The sequence below is a fragment of the Parasteatoda tepidariorum genome, chromosome 3, assembly GCF_982258835.1.
Source record: "Parasteatoda tepidariorum strain Cologne lab strain chromosome 3, Ptep-v5.0, whole genome shotgun sequence".
Taxonomy (NCBI): domain Eukaryota; kingdom Metazoa; phylum Arthropoda; class Arachnida; order Araneae; family Theridiidae; genus Parasteatoda; species Parasteatoda tepidariorum.
The window spans coordinates 56,459,399-56,482,743 of NC_141757.1; positions in this window are offsets into that span (position 1 = coordinate 56,459,399).

Here is a 23,345-nt window from a genome sequence, read left to right on the forward strand (position 1 = left end):
TAGCTGCTCGCGTTTCTTTAAAAATAATATACAGATACATATTATTCTGTAATAAATTTTATTAAATATTTACATTTTGATTTATTAATTTCAAACTGCTAAGTCAAGTTGCTACAAACAAAACACAATTGAGTAGTTTTGCTATAATACTGTTGTTTTGATAGATTTGTTAAAAGAATGTTATTAGAAAATTCAGAAGAACAGGTAGGTAGGTAATATTATATTTGCGTTATTCTAGAGCTTCAGAATGGAGAATTGATGATGGCCTGGGAAACATCCCTGAGGATGATCCGAAGACATACCATCATAATTTGGATTCTTTGCAGAGGGAATGGCTCCTCCGCTGTTGTATCCAGACGAGCCTAAAGTCAATCATTTTACGGTAGAACATATTAACGATACCGCACACCCTCAGTCCCTATGTATCAAAGTGATCAAAGTGGTCCCCCACCTGCTTACTGACAGCTGCTAGCGATGATTGACTTCCGTGTTCTACTGGAAACCATGTCTTTATTTCGGACTCAGAAAAACAGAAATATTACATAGTGATATAAGAACATGAGTGCATACTTCTAAACATACATTTGAATTCTTGCCGTTATGCATTAATTCATTAAATTGTTACAAATTTAATTGTTTTCAGTCTATTTTCATTGTTTTATTTCTTTTATGCATAAAATTTAAATGTTTTGTCTAATGTTCTTAAACTAAGTAAAATTTCTTTTTAAGATATTAAATTGATTAATGTTTAATACAATACGCACATTAACATTACCTAACTGCTGAAATTCGCACATGCTACTATAGCCTTATAAATCCTAAATTTGTGAAATTCTCTGAAGCAAATTCGAATTTTTGTTCAATAAATATTTTTCAAGCATTTTCCCGTCTACAATTATTTTCGAATTTCAGCAGAGTTGTTAGTTCTATGCAAAAACAATCGAATCCACTAATGAAATACAAAAACGATAATATTGTTTGACAAATTATATAAAAATAATGCAATTACTCCTGAACTTGTTGTTGGCAAAACTTGAAGGCATTATTCCTCGAAGGGACTTAATCTGGTTTTTTGTTCTCTCTGTAATTGCAGCATCATTAAATCAATTTGCCGAACGAACCTGTTTAATAATGTTAATTCCATTGAATTTTTTATTGACTTCGGAACTTTATCGTTTCTAATTGGCAGCATATCTCAAACTCGTATACTGCAGCCTGGAATATTATTTTTTATTATGTAATTACCTTAATTCGGAAGAAATTATTTTCTGAAAGATTATATTCTTATTGTAAAAATAAAGAACTTCGGAGTTTTTGCCTTAAGGTATTTAATTACTATATGAGATTCTGCAGACCTAAATCCTCTCTAATTGAATGCATTTCCTGCATAAAAAAGAGAAACTAATTGCTAAATAATCTACGGCAAAAAGAATTAAGTTGAAAAACCCTAAATGCACAAAAGTGCGATTTTTTACTAAATACCTAATGCAAAATAATAAAAAGGTTTAGCTGAAACAGGTAAGCACTCTCGTATATACAAAATTGGCTGTAATTTGTGTCAATATTTTTTAAGGAACTACAAATTTTTATTTTTCTGCTACATTATCACTCAGATGATACAGGGAAACAATTTTGGCGAGCCTAATTCAAGAGACAGGATTCCAAATTAGAAATTAGTTTTGCTCCTAAGGCTACAGATTTTTTAAATGTCATGTTTACTCTAATTTTCATCGAAATTTACAAGTTTAAAAGCGTTATTAATAGAGGTTGCGTAAATGTCGCGACAATCTTCTAGCACATCATATATTATCAGGTTTAAATTTACATAGGAACATATGCCAGTAAATGTCATCCTACGTGACTAGTGCTTAATAATTATAACCTGTTCAGAAGCACAAAAAACAGTTGATAACAGAAAAGCGTCCCTAGTGGCGTATTATTACATTTTCAGGCATGGTTTCGTAAGCAGTTTTAATCATGACAGTGTATTCTACCTCTTCTAGAAGTCTTTCCTAGCAATTATGTGATCCCTGTAATATATAATATTTTTAAATTTATTCATTCCGACAAAAAATGGGTCATAAATGTCATTTTAAAGAAATTATTTTTTAAAGAGAAGCCGATTGTAAATTTGAAATCAGTCATACAAAAGTTCCAAAATCTTTTCAAAGAATTCCTCAATGTTATTTATTATAATTTTGGTTACTTTTTTAAATCTAACTATCCTGCCGACCTTTTGTAAGGATTCAGGTTAATTAATACCTGTACAAATTTTTCGTATGATTTCATAACGTCTCTGTAAAAAATCTGGCTTCCTTTCTCCGTATAAATTCTGGCTAAACTTGTTATTTTATATTTTTTTATTTAAATGATGGGTGCATAAGTGATCTTTTATTAGAATAAATTTATCACGTCAGAAAGTTTATGGGCCATTTTAAAAAATTTTTATGTTTAGTGTGCAATTTTGCATCAATGAGAAAATTTCAAAGAAGAGTTTAATAATATTAATCTTAAATTTTATTGATATTCAAATAAATTTGATTTCCTCAAAATTTTATCCAATAGATCGGAAAGATTTTGTTACATATTAATAAAAATTGCTTCAAATAAAGTTTCTTGAAAATATGCTTTTGAAATTGAAAATATGAAAATTTGTTAGTAATTAGTTTTGTACTATTTTCAACTGATTAGTTTTATACTCAAACAAATTTTATCTTTTTTTTTAATTCTATAAATAAATATCTTATGTATTTATACATATTTTATTCATATTTTTTTAAAGTTTTGTATTGTTTTATTCCTGTAGGGCATTATATGTGTTAACTAGCTAGTACTTTATTATCAGGTTTTTCAGGTTTCAGGTCTTGGTAGGATTTCTCACCTACAAAAAAACCCATTAAAATCTACAAATACTTTTCAATCTTTGCATATTTCCATGAGACCATACAACACAGTGTTGAAATAACTTTTCAAATAATTGAAGATTGGACCATTTTCATTGTCACAAGACTGCAGCTTTTCTTTTTAATGTTATTTCGCCGTCGTTTTTATATTTATCAAATAAAAGCGAGCTAAAGAACTTCAAAATTCAACCCTGAAGTCATGAAAAACTGTTATAAAATCCCGGTAATTATAAAAATAAAATATGATCGACTAAAAGGCTTTATTTAAGAAAACAGAACCTTTAAAAAATAACCATAAAAATTTCTTTAATTAAGTGTTTTTGACAGCTTTTTTTCATGAATAATAATTCGCTGAGAGACAAAGTTTTATGCTGATATAATTACCACTGCTTTTACTTCAATACTCTATTCATTTACTTTTGAATAAATATTTTCTGTATTGCTAACATTAATTTTATTTTTCAAGAATCGTCACGTTTCTTAGCACTGTTCATTAGAGAAACACTGTTTTTAGTACTGTTCATTACTCGCTTGGTTTATTAAGCATAAAGCGATTTTATCACCAGATTTAATTATTAAATTTATTATTCATTTTGTTCAGATCTTATAAAAAGTACATTAAACTCAGAAAGGGAAAATAAACAGAGTTATTAGTCTTTTAGTAAAATATAATAAAAAATAGAGTTAGGCCATATTAATAAAAAGAATTTAATAAAGGTGTTTAAAGGCCAAAAGGTTTACGTATATAATTTTCTAGAACAAATATACGGCTAGGAGGAAAAATCTTAGGATTTGCATATTTAATTAAAGCCTGGATTGTTAAATATTCTCAATATGTTTGAAGATTTACTCTGGTAATCAAAAAACTATTCATCTATTATTACTTTTAGAGCTTTCTCTCAAATTTGGGAAATATATCTGTCTTTATTTGAATTCCACTTTTTATTCAAAATGACACTTTATATTTTGGTTATTTAACTTTGTTTCTGTTTATTTAATATAAAATCTTATTGATAAATCAAAAGCGATAACAAAAGAGTGATATATTTATATGAAAAAAGTGGTATTGCATATTTTTTGATAACCTAGAGGATATTTCCTTTTGTTTCTACTTTAGCTTAAAAAAAGCACTTTTCATAGTATAAATTCATAAATTCTAGTTTAAATTCCACTCAGTAAGTGCATATTTCTTTCTGTTAATTACCACTTTAGCTTTTAAAAAAGCACCGTAATTCAACTATAGATCTAATTAAGAATGGTTAAATCTTATAATAGGTAATACTATCCTTCTACAAAATTAATAAATAATAATAAAACTCTTGTGTTACCGGTATTTTTTTAAAAATAGCCGTTTATTTTTAAAATGATGCTACACACAAATGGTTAATAATACTGAAAGAAGTTAATTTTTAATTTTCCTTCCCGTTCCTTTAAAAACCGTAAAAATTAAACTCTTTGCAAATAAAGTAATGTTTTACACTTTTACCAAACTGCAAGATAACAATCATACCCGCAAAGAGAAAAAAAAATCTGGTAAAATTACCGCACTCTATGATAATGAAATTCCTGTTAAGAAACTACATAATTATTGTCAGTAAAACCAAAATATACGGCATTTAAGCTTTACATTTTCTAATTTTTCTTTCCTATGGTAAAGTTTTACCGGAAATTATGGTTTTTAAAATAATATTTTTTATTACCACACGTTTCGTAAAAAATACAAAACCGAAAAATAAATTTAACTAAGTAAATGATTTTCATACCATGATCTAATGTGCTATGATGAAATTTTACAACATTTACAAATATTACAAAACTTAAATTTTATGAAACCATACTTTATTGTTAGTTTTTCCTAAATCAGTTACAAAGTGCTTCGGTAGAAGCACTTAAATTTGTAGTAGTTAAGCGTAGTTATTACTCCTGTAGTTGAATGATGTAACGCGTACGTAAACTGTCCAATTGTGAGTTATGTAAAATCTGCTAAAAAACAAGTAAATTATATAAAAGTTATTTAAATCTACATCTATTATGCATGCAATATTATTTGATAATTGTGAAAATTATGTGATAAAATAGATACTTTCTATAAACTCACCAAGTTTAAGGTTTACAATGTAGGATACGGTAAAACTGTTATTGAAAGAGAAAAATAATTGTTTAAAAACACATAACTATGTATCGACAAAATACAGGTATTAACCGCATTATTTAGGATACTTATTATGTGTTTTCATTAAATTTTTTAATTGTAAAGCTTGTAAATTAGGGGGTAAAAGAAGTTTATAAGGCAAACATAGTTTTTAAAAAACAAATTTGAGCAACATAAATTGCTTTTCCATTGAAGTATATAACTATATCGAAGTAACTAAATTGCTATCGAACGAAGGGAAAGCGTTGCATAAAAGCTACTTAAATCTGTATCAATCAAACATGGGTAAGGCAAGAATCTGATAGTTTAAGTGGCATAGAATATGTTTCCATTAACTTCTCCAATTGTAAGGCAGATTAGTTGAGAAAATAAATAAAATCTGTTATTGAAAAAAGAAAAAAATCGTATATAACCTCTTATACGTGTATCAATGAAACATAATATTTGTAGAAACCTGGTAAAAACAGTGCTTCTTTTTTCTTAAAAAATAGCAGTTTAATATCCATTATGAAATAAAACCTTTATATTATTTCGTCATCAAATTCCAGATAGTCCTACATTTGTAATATGTTTCCCTATATCTAACATAGCAGTATACACGGAGTATAGCTGGCTAGTATAAAGCCGAAATTACTGTTTTTGTGATGTGTAATGTGATGTGTTTTTGTGATGTGTTTTGAAATGTATTGTGTTAAAATATGGATTGCCAATAACAGAGACATGGTAAACCTTCGATTAGTGCTCCAGTTTGGCAACGATTTATTCCTAAGTGCCCAGTGTGTAACTTGGTACGTTTCTTTTTAAAAAAATACTATAAACTTTTGTTCTATTTCAAGTTATAGCATTATATAATGCAAATATACTTACTCTCAGTTATTTAATTGCTTCAAATAAAAATCAAGTGAACGGTATTTTGAAAATATTTCACTTTAAAAATAAAACACAGTAAGGTTTCTTATAGCAGATACTCTTCATAACTGAAGAGCTTATTTGATTAAAACATTTTTTTAAAAATTCAGAGATAGTTATATTTATGGAAAACATTCAGACTCGTTGAAAAATCCTTTGTTAGACTTGCTTAACTATATTATTTTATTTTGCAAATTTTAACATCAAATTTGAACGGTTTTTTTTTTGCTCTTTAGGTGGAATTCTATATGAATAAAAGTTATTTTATTAATATATCAATATCAAAATGGTCCATCGCGCATCTTTTGCTGAAGGAAAAGTCCCCAAAGGGAATTCTTGGATATCTCACTTCCTAAGGCATCTAAAACAGTGACGGCGAACCACTGGCACGGGAGCCATTAGTTGAAACAGAACAACAGTATTTAGTGGCACACCATCAGCAGTATATGTATAAATTTGTTTTAATTTACTAAAATAATTGAAAAAGGTTAATCATTTCCAATCAAAAACCTTGAAGCTTCATTAATTCAGATAAGACTTTCATCGTCAAAAATGATGCCAAATCATCAAGTTTGACAAAATAGCCACCAAATCGGTGCAACACCTCTTAGAGGAGATTACGTCTTCACATAGGTTACTATAAATGAGAAATCTGATTCTTTAGTAGTCCAAACGTCTTGACATCTTTCTTATTTATCATTCACTGCGCTGTTTAGTAGTGCAGCCGTTGTGACATCTATCTCAAGACTTCCGTTGCTCAGTTTATGTTCCTTAGATCGGACTACTGAATTGAGGCATGCGGATGCTCTTTTTCATCTAGAAGGTGATGGTCAATGACGGTTTTTACTGACAATGAGAGAGCCATTCTTTTAACTATAAGTTGTTATTCTGTTCTGTTAAAATACGTAAAATCTCTATTCTAAAATGTTGGTTGTTGAACGTCATTGCTACGTCATTGCAGGTAAATCATGGCAATTGTCAATTGAAAAGCCAATTAGGTTCTATTAGACCCCCTGAATTAGACAGACCGACTTATCATTTATTTTTGGAGCAAAGAGCTAACATAAGCACATAATATAACTAATACTAACATAACGTTAACTTGCGAACTTGTTTGCTCCAATATTGCTTGATAGGTCAGCTCTGATAGAATAGGAGCCTTAGGTTCTATACATACGCGTGACGTCACTTACAAGTATCCAATTAAATATTATTTAAATTACATGGTTAGGCATAATCACTTCTTCTCGACTTGCAAGTATCTAACTGTAAGCTTGCTGATAAGAAATAAAGAAACCCAAAGAGCTGCTCATAAACTTTAAAGGTAATTTACGTAAATCTACTGAAATAACTCCTAGATTTCTTTCATTCAGTTGTATATAAGGAATCATTTATGATATCACTTTATTTACGCTATTAATGTTGTAATGTTTGTCTTCTAAATCAATAGAAGAAAACTATCTTAGTTCCTGGTTTTAATGTTGAAGAGATTCCCATTAATGGTGAACATAGAAATAAAAACTTTTTACACAATTTAGAGCTTACTCAACAGCAAACACCTTTGAGTATATCCCTCACACTTTATATGTTTATCTTAGTTGAGATAAGTTGTCTGGCAGCTTAGGACACATTGAAAAAGATTAGAAAGACACGATACTTTTAGTTTGATGACAAGTGAGATTTAGACTGAGATTTAAGAACCTTTCTTCAGCTCTGAAACTATATTTTGCCCCCTCGAGGATCTGGATTGGAATAGTGGAAGGTTGGTAGGACTACGTCATGCTATATTCCACTTGGATTACTTTCTTAAATATTGCGATAAAGATTTTATACGTTAAATATTTCGGATTGTGCTGTTGCTAGAAAATTTATTGGGTAAAGAATATTTTTAGTGAGTCGATTATTATATTTTTTTTAATTTAATTTATAATAGGCTTTCTTTCTGAATCGACACACTAGGTATGAAAATACTATTATATGTTTGTACAACATATAATTTAAGTATAATGTATTTTACACTAAACACAAAGTATTCAAATATATTTTTACCCTTTCTGAGGCCGTAGATGGTATATTTCCCACCAAATTTATATTGTTTAAATTTCGATGGAAAGCTATTTTTCCCCCTATGATTTGTGCAGCTAATTTTTGATAATTTCACGAAATGTAAAATAATACCAAATAAGAGCTGCGTTTAAATAAGTGTAGTTTACAGTGAAGGTTTGCGTGGGGTGAAGAAGAGTGACCAATGCCGGGGATCTATTTGTTTTTTACGTTATGCGTTCGTTCATTTGATCCATTTTTATTAAGTTTATATCTAGTTATAGACGCAGAGTTTATAAATTCGGTTTTTTAGAAGCCCATAATTTCAAGTATATTGCCATCCTCTTACAGTAGATAATTTTTTTAAAACTAAATGTAAACTAACTGTAGTTTAGAGAAATAGGAAATGCGAAAGTTGTTTTTAATTGGCTGAGATCCAAAATTTACATCAAAGAAGCGAATTGAATGGTTTTCTTTAAAATTTAGTTTGCACTATTAGAAATTTATCGGAAAAAAGGATGAAATAACAAGTTATTTAATTGTTATTTTACTATATTTAAGCAAAGCAGTCAAATAACTATAAATAAGATGATATTCAGACTGTTAACTCTGAGAACTACGATTTATTAACTATTTTTTACCTAACATGGTTAAACAGCCAAACAAACCATGCTAATTGTAAATGGTTAAAAAACTGTCTGGTTTTGTATTCTTGTTGTTTTAACCATACTAGATACAAACGATTTCAAAACCATGAAGATAAAAGATGCTCCTTACCGTAAACTTATGGTTAAATGTCTGTTATTTTACTGTAATCTTGGAATGAAAATACCAACAGGGTAGAGTACATTGACGATACCCGGTGGCTGAGTGGTAGCGCTTCGCACTCCCGTGCCACAGGTCCTGCGTTCGATCCTCGGTCCGGACAAGATTGACTCAACCTTTCATCCCTTCAGTGGGTCGATAAATATTGGGAACTAAACACTGGGGGCTACGCGTTAGGCTGACCACCTAACCGGAACATCTGCTCCTGCACCCCAGAGCCCAAGGTCAAGAAAACTGAGATGGGCACAGTAGGCCGTGGCCCTCTATGGGCTGTCGCGCCGCTGAATTTAGTATTAGTTTAGAGTACATTAACAAGACCTACTCATCTGATAGAGTCTCGAAATTACTGATATGTATTCCTTTTCCAACTTTCATATTTCATCCAAAATTTTAAAATATCTATTGTGCTCAAAATTGGTATTAAATATTTATTTATTAACTATCTTTAAAAAATATGCAGCTGTTCTAATTAAGTTACTTGCCATTCTACGTTTTGTATCCCAAGGCAATAATTTTTGACAAAAAAATTAGCTCTAGTGGTAAGTGATTATTTCTACGTGGAAATTCTGCAAACTAAAATTAAAGCAACATGTTTGTAACTAACGAAAATAAAAGTTAAACAATTATTTATGAAATTAAGTATGGTTATCTTTGTACTTTCCATGGAGTTTTGATACCATAAACAAAAAGCATCATCAGCATTAAAACATCATTAAAAATTAATTATCGGGTGTTATTTTTTGTAGCAGATCACTGCTATGACATTATGCACCTTGAATTATCATTAAAAAGACAGTAAATGTTGTCTGATTTAGCTAATATTATTTGATATTTAATTACTTTCGGAAAAAGCTTATTAAAGCTTTGATTGTTAGATGCTTAAAATATTGTTACAATTTCTTGTATTTGTTCTTCAAATACTTAAATTTGAATTACTATGGTCAACAATAATTTTAAAATCTGACAATTACTAAGATAAACGCATTTTTATAAACTGGAAACCATTTGAACCATTTGAATCACGTAATTCAAATCCCATTATATAATTTTATTATTAAAATTTTGTGAATAATTAATGTGTATGTAATTCCTTTGGATCTAAATTTAATTATTATTTTTGTAATTATTTGAGAAATTAGTACTAATTTCATTGCAGCAAATATAATAACAAAATAATTAATCTTAAAAAAATTATTTACAAAAAAATTAATCCTAAAAAAATAGCAAAATTGTATATGTACATTACAAAAATAATGCTTGAGAAAATAAAACAAGTTTATTTTTAGTCTTTTTTATGCTAAAATAGTTCTACCCTTAGATGTTACTTTATGAATAAAGTTTAATTATTTTCCTCACGTAATTTCTTCGAACAAGTTTTTGTTGCAAGTTTCACAAGAAGCAATTAAATATTCAAATAAATAACATATCTCCTGTCAATATCAAAATATCGCTTCCTCAATTAAGAATATTTTCTTTATTATGTTCATTGCGCCAGTTTCTTTTTCAAAAATGATCGATAGTTAATAATACGCTGATGAGAAAGATATTTTCAGTGATAAAAATGCAATTAAAGTATCTAATTCACAGGACAGTGAACTTATTCTGCCCAAAATATATATTTAAGTTTACTCAAGATAAAATCGACTATCGATTTGTCATGTAAAGAAAAAAAGCTTGTTTGGTGTACAATAATAATAAAGCATCCAAACAACAAAATTACCATTTACTTTCAAAAAGTTTATAAGCCTACGTTAGTCTGGAGAAAAATTATAAGCTCTATGCATGGTCTGAAAAAAAGTTTCGTTTACTTCAAAAATGTATAAGAAGGAAATAATAGTTGACATGTTACAAGCACTCAAAAATGGGCACACATTTTCAAGACTTGCCAGACGTTAATAACGACGAATTAAAAGCGATTTGAAATATGAAACGAAATGTTGCCAACGAAAAATCGTAAAGTAAAGGTGAGAACCAAAGCAAGAAATATATAATCTAAGGTTATATAATAGGAGGAAATCTGTAGAAAGTTCTGTATATAGTTATTTAAAAAAAAATTAAGTTGTGCTCGTAATCTGTAATTTGGTGAAGTAGTGAATGAACAAATCAGTGGATAGATGAATTAGTTAATGCACATATTAGTTTGCAAATGAATAAAGAATTATCAAACTACTATTTCAATAGTAGCAGCTGATTTTTTAATGGACATAAAAAAGTATAATCCAACTCCTATAGTAACCATTTTTTTGCATTACGATATCGTTGGAAATGTAAATCAATTAATGAATCTTTCCTAAAGTGTGTAATATTTGGCCATAATATATTACTTTATTTCTTGCAGTTTTTTCTACGTATGATCTAGTGATTAGTAAATTCAGATACGACTGAATTTATTATTAGATATCTGCAGTCATTTCATTGCTAAGTCATCTTAACTCTTTGTGATCAATAAAAATTCGAACATAGTTTTCCTACTTGTCGGAATTTGATTTGAAAACCAAGATATCTTTCACAACATCTCCGATGACATATACAAATAGAATCGAAATCCTTAATGTAAAATGCAAACTGATTATGGAATATTCACAAGTAATGTTCTTTGTGCGTTGCCGTTTGCTAAAATAATGTATTCGACAGTCGTGGCTTATTGTTTAACACGTTCACGCCGGGGTGACCCACCGGTGGGTCACGCTAGATTGTCTCATCTTGGCAGCACACCGGAGGAAAAACTGGTAACAATAAATTTCATTTTTTAGTTTTTTTTCCGGGAATAATAAAAATCCGTAACTACCAATTGTTTTTAACGGATGCAATTTTTATATTGAATTGCTTCTTCGCCGTGATAAATTTCCTTACAGTGAATTGTTATTGTTGAGAATAGATTAACTCCTCCCGAATATTATCTAATATTGAAATAGTTCTTCTACCAGTATCTTCTCTTTTCCCGTACCAGTATTTTCACTTTTCCCGGCGTGAACGTGTTAATGACTTAATTAAGGTTTTTGTTACAATTATATGATTATGTTGAACAACTATCAAAACGTTAAAGGAGATTACTTCTCTGACACTATGGCAGAATTGTAAAAATAGGCCTCTTTATAAAATTTATTAATATTTATTAATACCATCAATTTAACTTTGCTTACTTAATGATAACAATGAAAAAAAAAATTTAAGAAATAATGAGCATTTCTACTTTTATTGATAAGACAGAGCCAATTATATCTTCATTTGAACATTTTGTGATGCTAACAATTAACAAGTTTATTCAATTATTATTAATTTACGGGCAGACTTGATTGCTTAAATTTATACTGATTATAAAACTGTTTTGGACTGCTTATTGGACGGCTGTTGTAAACTAAAAAGAAACTAAATTAGAGAAAAGAATTTCCTTTTAAAAATTCTCTTACTATTTTCTGAGGCACAACTTCATCTATACACTGAAGCCAATAATTTAAAAACATTTCTCAATCACATCCAATTTTATAAAATACAGTCTAGATTTCAAGCCTAGAAACATAAAACGTACAAATCAATTTTCTCCAAACAGAGAGCAATGAACTCAACATTAAAATAAACTAAAAAATACTCGTATATTTTTATACCAATGTTCTAAGAAGGTTAAGGTCTAACAATGTATCTAATTTAAATTTCGTCATACCCAAAATATTAAAAGACGACCATAAGTACGCTTCCAATTTATTTAGTTCCACAAATAAATTGCTGCTCCCTCAATCCCCGTCTTCTTCCAGGCTCAGCAAAGACCCTCCCTCGCTACCAATGCGAGCAAGTAATCCACAAGGTTCTTAACCCAGAAACCATTTTATTCCATCAAAAAATACCATAAGTCGCATCAGAGTCGACCTACACGCAATTGCAAGAAAAGGCACTAAACCTAAAATAATAAGATGACATCGGCCCTTTTTCCTTCTGGTAGGAAAGAAAGTACTGGAAAGATCGATAAACACAACTCTTTTTCGATCGAAACTTAAAGCTCCTCAAAACACGGTATCGATATAGATAGTTTTTTTTTCCCTTCAGCTCGCCTGTCAGAAGAATTTTTAGAATGAAATCGTTCTTCAGTGATGTAAAAGTAAGAATGGCGTAAAAGATCTTTTAGGGAAGGCTGTAGCCATTATAAATCAGAGTGACTGTTTGCCTGGCGCACTTTCTTGAAAAGAACCCTTTTTTGCTATTCTTATGTCTTCTATAAACTACAGCAAGTTTTTAAGTTGACATTGAGGTATTGTTTAATACTTTAAGAACTAATATGGTTAAAAAAAATTGGTTTTAAACAGTCTAATAATCCATATACTCTGATAGTTCAATTGTTTAACACTGACAGCTGAAACTGGTATCATAATGGCTCTGTAGTTATGTTGTGGGGGGCGGAGTTAATGACTATGCCAACCTTCATCTATCAAAAGGTACCTCGTGATTTAATCAAGTTAGCATGTCTTATTTACCAGTGAATTGATGTTTAATAACAGTAGTGGTAGTTACGCCACAATACTCCCCCACCAAAATTTTATCAGGGATAGAATTCGATGAACGGATCTCACTAGTTACTGTACTTGTGAAAAACCGGGGGGGGTGGAGTTAATGATTATGCCAACCTTCATCTATCAAAAGATACCTCATGATTGAATCAAGTTAGCATGTCTTATATACCAGTGAGTTGATGATTAATATTCGTAGTGGTAGTTACGCCACAATGTCATACTCAGCTTACAACATGACGTTTTTATACATTAGTTTAGGATGGAAACTGAAGAGTTACACATTTCGTTATTATAACATCATTTTAGAAAAACCAGGCTTTAAAAAGTTATACATGGCCGTGGGAAAATGTTTCAAAATGTGAAAAAGTTTATTTCTAGACCTATCTCAAAGTAAGAAATTAAGAAAATATATGAATGGACTTTTCAGCACTGATAACAGCTAGTTGTAGTTAGCTAAATCTAGCCAATTTCTTGTTAAAAATAGCTGTTATAATCAAATAGATTTTTTTTTTATACAGAATAAGCAAATCCGTGAAAGAAAGGAGGAATGTCTGACTGATCGAATACAAGAAATCATACGGCCAAACCAACCATCTTTCTATAATACAAATTGAGACTTTACATTAACTTGATAGATATAGGCTCCAAAGAGAAAATACCTGTAATAGATGCTCAAGTGCCTTGTCTTAAATAAGTACCCAAGACATGCAGGATTCATTGAGCTAGTATGGTTTTAAAGAGTACATATTTGACTGCGTATTTAAAGTTTTTTCGAAAATTTAACATATTTTTTTTATACTGAGCGTAAGACGTTTTCTTAAACTTTTAGCTATAAATTTTAAATTAGAAAAATTCTGTATAAGTTATAGGAAGATGAAATGCTATAACTTATACAAAGTTGATTAAAACTTTTATTTTAAAAGTTCTTTTCGTTATTTCACAAAAGTGTTCGCATACATATAATGTATGTTTTTTTTTAAAACTCCTGTAAAAAAACACAGAATCCTAAATTAAAATTCTGTATTAGTTAAAGGAAGTAAAAAAAAGTACATTGATACTTTTCTATGAAATTAAAACAATCTATATCCTCATATGAATAAAACTAACTGTATTACTTTGGGTGAGCGCAGCTGTTGACTTTCTAATTTTCATTTAAAAGTGAATACTAATACAATTTAAACAGCATTGTAAGCTCTCCAAATCAATTTCATACTACACTAGGCTTAAACGGGTGCTGGGGGACAATATAAAAAAAATTCGTTTGCATATACTACTACCAGTGTTTAAATCTCCTCTACTACCAGTTTTAAATTTCATAGCGAAATTAACAAATAGATGGTGTCACTACGTTTTTACGTAACTTCTACATCAGTTTTTTATTTTTTAATATCGATCTAAAGTAAAACTCAAGCGAAAACTTTCGAAACGTATCAAACACCCGATCTCCTAACGAAAAGTCTTAAAATAGTACTTACTGGAAGACATCTCATTAAAAGGTTTTATCCCGAATTCCAAGCACAAAATGCTGTCTTCGATTCAGATCAAATCAAACATTTCTTTCTGATTGTTTAGCAAAAACTATACTATTAATTTTATCCAGGGGGTGTTTAAATTTATTGCTCACCTTTCGAATTTTCTATAGTGATATGGTAAAAGAGAAACATTTTTCCTTAAACTCCATAAAATCACCAAACTTATCTGCTGAAGTTTAAATATCGATTACATAACCTCGGTTATATTTTCAATCGATATCGAAATCCAAGTAAAAACTCAACACTTTAGCCCTTATGGCTTGTGTCCTTGAGGGTAAGTAAGGACTCTAACAGCAAAAACGTAAATCGATTGGATATTTTGGAGGACTGAAAGGAGCCGAAACTTTATCGGTTGAGAATTGGCAAATCACCTAAGAGGTCGAGAAGTTCTCCCAAAGTCAGATAAGAAACTCGCTGAATTATTCAATTTGAGGGAAGGTAGAAAAGGAGAGAATTTTACGTTGCAAATATCCAATAATTCATTATTAGAGTAGAAGAAGAAAATTTGGCTGTCCTCAGATTTTTGTCACGTATTTCATAAGCGCCTTGGCGATTTAAACATTTCCATTCCTTCCTAGGTTCTCTATTTTGTGATCGAATAAATTGTTGCTGGTTCTCTCTTAGGTTTCGGATTTTTGTCACTCAATAAAATTGACTGATAGTGTTAGTAGGGGCGTAAGCAAAGGTATTGGACTGACTGGGAAAGTTTATTAGTAAAGTGGTATATGTTCGTAGAAAAGAAAAAAACTGTTCCGCTTGGAATTTATTTAAATTGTTTTAGAAAGTAGAAATAATTTTTATTTTTTGCATAAGAACTTTTCTCAGAAATTGAGTATTTGCATGCATTCTTTTTTCAAGAAATGTCGATAGTTGGTGATAAAAGCATTGTTTCCCTAGTTTTTACCAAAGTTTCAGAGTTTTGTCTTTCAATAAAATTAACGGAAAGTAAAGTAGTGAGAAAGCAAAAATATTGAACTGTCAGGGAAAGTTTATTTTCACCGTGGTATAAGACCTTAGAAAGAAACAATCCACTTTGGCTCAGTTAGAATGTTTTGGAGAATAAAATTGAAATTCGAGCCCAATAAATGAAATTCTAACAAAAAGTGGGGTTTTTTTATTAAATATATTACTAATATATTCACCAAAAATGCGATATATTCATATAAACGTATTGCAGAATTAAAATAAATAAGGAAAAATTTAAATAATTTCAGTACCTTTGTGTCTTATAGCAAATATTATGAAACTATAAGTTTTAATATTTCGCAATATGGTATAACAATATTGGCTTTATCAAACTGCTTATTTTAAATATTGGAAGTATATTTACTGTTCTATAATTCCGGTCACTTGTGGCATTGTGGCAGACACAGTTGGACATGTATTCTATAATTAGAAGTTTGGAGAATGAAATTTTCGTTATTATGGTTACCAGTCGAGCGGAAGATGTCACCTAACAAAAAAAAGCTTTCAAAGCAAATAATATTATTTGCTTTTTCAATTAATTTTACTTAAAACTTTTAGCAAATGGCAACATTTAAGCTACCAGTACCATCAGGCTTGACAATTGAATAACTAGACAGCACATGTTTTTTTTCTATAAATATTATAAAAATGAAAAAAGCTGGTATCTATTTAAATATGATTTTTTTGGCGTAATAAAACTTTTAATTCCATTTTTATCCTTTTTAATCTCCTGAAAATGCCTCATTAAGTGAGACGGCTTATGATGTTCTTCAAAATAATTTGCCTTAGAATGTTCTAAAATATGTAAGTATTCTGAAGGTGGAATGTTAGCAACTTTTGCACGTCACATACATGATGTTTTGAATTCATTTTTGAATAATGGAGCTGAGATTAAAAAGAAAGTTCTGTCCAACCTATAACGACAAGAACTAAAGAAAACATTCAGAAAATGTATATTAATTTGCTAAGGATCGATATTTTCAAATCTGGTGTAAGCGGAAAAGCAACTGAAAACATTTAAAACTGTTATGGAGTTCTCTCAATAGATTTTTTTCCTTCAGTAAATTTAAACCACTACGGCTGGCATCATCTTTTTATGGTAACGGCAAGCATCTTTTTTATGGAAATTAAATAACATCTGTGAATGAAAATCAAAAATTTTGAGGGTACAGTGCGCAAAATAAAAAACGACCACCTTCAATACCTTTTGATCCAATGATTGAATCTTCATGTTCTAGGACTCAATCTTAATGATTTGAGAGACGAAACTCAAATATGCTAATTAATTAGTGCAGAAGATATTTTAAATTACGAATTTAGACGCAAAAATATACATTCTCTGCATAAACATAACTTTTTTTCGACGGATTTGGATTTTTGACCCCCCACCCCCCAAAATAGGGTATGAGGGATAATTCCATAAGGGATAGTCACAATCTGGGAAATATAGTCCAGATAGTTTGGTTAGAAGAACAGTCCAAAGTTTAGACCCCTTAATGTTAATTTTATTTTTTTAGTATTTCGCCATATCTGGGGAAATTTTAAGCGAATTGAAAAATCTTTACACACAATTATAAAATATGTTCATCCACATATAATTCCATGCAAAATGTAACTTTCAGTATATTTTTTTAAAATTATTTTATTTAATAACAAGCGAAAGAAAATTTGAATTATAAGGTCTACAATTGATTACATCATTTTTAAGAATGCAATTTTAAATGGAAAATTGCAAAAAAGAGGAGTGAAATCAGTTGAATATATTCTGAGAAATCAACTTTTGAAAAGTCGTATTTTTAATATTCAATTTCTCAGGTCGACAAATTTTGCTCAAATTTTGCATGCCATGTATTGTATGCCATGTAAATATGTATGAATGAATGTATTGCCATGTAAATATACATTCTTTAAAATTATGTAAAAAAATTGTAGAAATTTCATTCCAAGATTTTTTCGACTATTATAAAATAAACTAATGAAAAATAGTTAAATACTCACTAAAAGTTATTTCTGAATGGAATCATCTTTGGCGAAATGAATTTTATAATTGTATGCAAAAAGTTTTTAATTTTCTTAAAAGCATTTTTAGATATAGAAAAATACGCAAGAAGTAAAATTAACATAAAGTGGTCCAAACATTGGACAGCTCTCCTGAACAAACTATTGGGACAACATTTTACAGACTGCCGCTCCTCCTTATATTTTTGGGGGGTCAGAAATTCAAATACGTTGTAGAAAAGGCATGTTTATTCAGAAAAAGTACTTTTTTTGTCTGATTTCGTAACTTTATATATTGTCTGCACTAATTAATTAACATATTCGAGCCTTTGAGCTTTTAATATGGAGTTCTAGAACGTGAAAATCATTAGATCAAAAGTTATTCTGGGTGGTCTATTCATTATTTTGCACACTGCACATAAAGAAATACTTATTGTTTCATATAAAAATTTACGGTAACTATCATTTCTTAAAAAGTTTTAAAAAAATTGTTGTTTCCCTAGGGTATTATTCAATTCTCAAATTCAAATGAGAACCAACCTTCAACCTATTCCACCATATTTCAATTGGCTTTGAACGATATTAATCGGTTTATACGCCTTATTCTCAACGGTTTCTAACTCCTAAAAGAAGAAAGTATTTTTACCAAACTTTTTCTCACATATAGCGACTTTTCGAAACTCAAAGCTTTTAGTTAAAAATCCCATTACTGCTCTTTGCCGAGATGGCGGAAAAGAGAGAAAAAATGAGGAAAAGACCTAACAAAATTCTGAAAATAAATCAACCAGTGAGAAGATCTCATTTTCTCATACCATCCTTTCCCAGAACTACCCATCCTCCAACAAGCTGTATTATAGTTGCAGCTAAGGGGTAAGCAAAATCTTCCACCCCCTTTTTTCCACCATTAGACACTTCCATAAAATCACTGCTAAGATGAATTATTCATGGGTGAAAGTGTTCCTCCAAGAGAAAATTCCAACCTTTTCCTTTCACTTTCCACAAAAAGAGGTTCTTCCACCCCCAATCGATTCCTTCTCGAAGATCCCCCTGAGATTTTCTTCGTTATCAGATACAGAGGGATGGAGTCGGGTTTTAAGAGGAGGTGGGTGAAAGGGTTTGATCCCGAAATCAGGAAAATGATCGTTCTTGAGCACATTATCGTTCTGGGTTAATGTTATTTTGCGCACGTCCTTTCCAATTGTAGACATGCACCCAAGACAGGAGAATTTCTTTTTCCTGTGAAGGTCGTCACTTAAACAAAACTTAACACAATGAGATTCGATAACGTCCATAGCAATAAGTTTTTTATTCTTAAATAGCATCATCAAATGAATTGTTTAAGAATAACAGAGTAATAGTTAATAGGAATATCAGACAAAATAAAATGTCTTCTATTATATCACTAAAAGAGGTTCTGGACGTATTTCTTTTAAATACATAAATAGTCTTAACTTCTTTGTGATGCTGTATTATACAATGGGTATAGATATCTTCCGTGTGTCATTAAAATAATTGAAATTTATTATATTTTACACACAGAGAAAAAAAGTATGATCAAAACTACATGAATATGGGAAAAGCTCCATGAGAACACTAAAAAGCTCAATAATTTTATCGAAGCACTGCGGAAATGAATTTTGTACAATTAACAATGAAACTTGGCATTAAATATGTGATAAAGTTTGGTAAATAATGCAAAAATTGGTACTTTTATCATGATACCTTACAGCATGACATCAAAATCATTTTTTTTTTAAATTTACTTTTCAGATTTGCATTTTTTATTATATGTGTGGTAATAAGAACTATAATTTTGTAAAGCAAAATTTCTGATAAACCGTTACCATACGAATGGAAAAATTGCCAAATGAATGGTTTAAATACCGTACATTTTGTTTTATTAAACGGAACTATTTTTTTTTCACTAAAAATGTAATTATCATACAGTATGGTAATTTTACCAAAATGTTTTTCGTCGTTCACGACTGCAAATATTATGACTTAGCAATAAAATATTAACTATTAAAAATAATTCAAGGGCTTGTAAGTTTAAAATTGCAATTCTTTTAAAAAGTCATGAAAAGATTTTTTTCTAATTTTCTGAAGACAACGTTAAAATGACACACATTATCACATAACTTTTCCTTATTTTTTAAGTAACTAGAAGACCCGATTTCTGCTTGTTACACTCATGAATCCTTGTGGTAGTCTTTTAAAATGATCAGTTTGCTTATAAAAATTAATTAATTATCATATTTTTCTGTTAGAACATTTTTTAATAAGTTTATCGTATTAAAATGACTCCCATTTGGGAGTCATTTTACTCCAATTTGGCTCCCATTTGGGAGTCAAAAAATTATCAACTGAACTTGAAATAATATTCATACTTAGGAGTATAGAATGTGTGTATATTTAAGAATATTTTTTCTTGTTAACAATCTATACCGATAACATTATATTGCACAACAGTTCAAATTGTTAGCAGTTTTTTCTCAGTTAAAACTCATATTTTCAAAAAACTTTGTTACAAATGTTTTGATTTATTTCTGGTAATATATAATCTCTTCCTTGTATACTTTTTAATTATCTTATTCACCTTTGTTTTTTAGCATCAAGATAAAAGTGAATAATTCACGGTAAAATAACTTAAAATTGTTATGTAATATTTTGTGACAACAATTAATCTCCTTCTCGATTTTTTTTAAATATTTTATTCATTTATCCTTCCTACTTTTGGCGTCAAGTCATGAAAATCTCGAGAGAGATAAATTTTTCGACAGTTGATAAATAATAAATACTGTGAAATAAAAGTGAAAAATAATATACGAAAAAAAACACTCAATATTGTTATGTAATATTTCTTCCTACATGAAATCACTTTCTCTTAATTTTTACTTTTATTTTATTCATGTTTTTTTGCTACTTTTGGTATCAAGTCTAGCGCGAGCTTATAGAAGAAAAATCTGGAGAGAAACAAATTTTATTTTAACAATAATAGATAAATAATCATTGCTTAAGGCATAAAAATGAAAAAAAATCACGAAAAAAAAACTTAAAGTTGCAGTAATTTCTGAACAAATGGGCAAAACAAAATCAGCATTTTTATGACTAAAATGATCCATTTAGCATGTCAAATTTCAATTCTGTAGTTACATTTCAGCGGGCAGTAGATCAACCAATTTTCTTCTTTTACTGCAAGTTTACAATTGATAATTCTTGAAATAATTATTAATTCTTGTATTTTTTTTTTCAATTACACTCATTGTACATTTTTCTACCCACTTCTCCAAATTTAAGTTTCTGAGTCATTTATTTGTTTAAGTTTTTGAGTCAAATTGTAATGTGTAGAAACAAAAATCCTCGAAAAATACTTAAAATTGCAATATTTTTCAAAAAAATTAGAATTAAAAAAAAAAAAAACGTAATTGCTCGAGTTAAATTTATAAACAAAAATGTCTTTTTCAGCATGGCAATTTTCACCTCTGTAGTTTCTTTCCTGCGTTCTGAAGAGTGACTTGTATGGTATTTTTCGACATGGTATTTTACGGCAAGTACTACGGTTTTTGCAGATCAGATTGAGTTGATCAACCGAAACAGTGGCGGTATATACGATTTTTTTTATAAGGAGCGGTAACAAATTTATTTAAAAAACCTGTTTTTGTCGTGTCTTGCGCTTCACTTTAAAATTTGAAAAAAAAAGATAGAAGACAATAAAATAATGTAATTATCGAATTTATCATATATTTTTTATTCATTAGTATCTAAAAACTGCTCAGTAGATTAAATTATGAATGAATTGGGAAGTTATTTTTCATGAGAAATTGAGTTCTCCTAAATAAAAAATATCGAAAAATTACACAACTTCGAAACATTATTATACCAATTAATGTTATCTATAAATCCAAATTTCAGCAGTTTGAGAAAAATGCAACTAGTGTAGTGCGATGAAAAAATAAATAAATTTTTTTCCCCTTTTATGTTTTCAAATGGTTTAAAAATGGTCAAAGTAACGAATTTATAAAATATTAAATATGTATTTCCTGTTTTCTTTTGAGACCGCCTGGCATTTTAAAATAAATTCAGAACATTCTTATCCTCTTCTGTATCGCTTTTTCAGTCTAAATCCTAGTAACTGAGGAAATACTTACTGAATAGCAAAAACAATTCCATTTTAATACTTTTTTTACTTTTAAATCAGCATTTATTTCATACGTCATATACTCTATCCATAATCTTTATGTTTGTATATTTTGGAAAAAACTTCAATTCTTAATAGGACAAAAAAGCTTTTGAAATCATAATAATAAAACACTTTTTTGCATTTTACTATTATCATAGTCGTTGAATAAATCAGCTTTATATTCAAAATAAATTATTTTTATATCTTCATTCTACATTTTATTTAAAATATATCAAATGGAACAAACATTTTGTTTAAATAACAAGCATCGCACTATTATCTATAATTCTTTTAAAGATTTAAACAACAACGCTGCTTCAAATAGCTATTTAATATTATATAAAAACGTTGCAAATAATGAAGTTTTTGTTTATATAAATATTCAGGCTTATCTTTTAGAGATTACAGCTGCAGTCTTAAAATTAAATCAGCATCCTCAAAAACAAAACAACTCTTTTATAACTTTCATCAAATACTCTCACGTGTATTGGGATTTGTTAGAACAATATTGCTAGAAGATTCGATCCAGAACAAAAAGATGAAAGAAGATAAAGCAGGAAACGAAAAAACAGAAGCCATAACCGGTAATGAAGTTCTTCTGATCACAACAATCATTATCCAGCACGTTGAAGATGTTGGAAATAACAAGAATATTTTATTAATAAAGATGAACATATTATTACATGGTTATTAGACATTTTCTTGTTTTTTTCTTCCTACTACGCATCATAAATATAAAATGAACGGCTTTTTTCCCTGCTTTACATTTCATATTAAATTTTAGAGTTTGCGTTCGTCAAAAACAATTTTGAAAAGTTTTCCGCGGTAGTAAAAAGCGATAATTAGTTTTAATTTTTCACCTTATTGAATTACATTTCAGGTACATTAAGTTAAGTTATACGGACTATTTGTTTTTTCAGGAAGCTTTGGAGGATTATTAGATAAATTAACAAGTTCAAAAATGTGTTTTACATATAGTGAATTCCATTCAGAACAAAGAGATGAGAGAAGATAGGGCGGAAAAAAAGACTTTTCCTTAACGGGTCGCAACCTTAACCTGTGAGGAAGTTCTTCTGATCCAAACAATCATATGAAGGTGTTGATGTTGGAAATAACAAGAATAGATCGATAATAAATCGATCGATAGAACTATAGATCGAAGATATTGGAAATAACAGGAATACTTTATTAATTAGACATTTTTTTAAAGATTTCTTCTTTTCATTTTAATGCACATCCTGAATATAAAATGCCCGGCTTTTAACCCTGATTTACATTTCATATTCAATTTTAGAGTTCTCAGGAATTAAGACCAATAAATATTTCAATAAAATC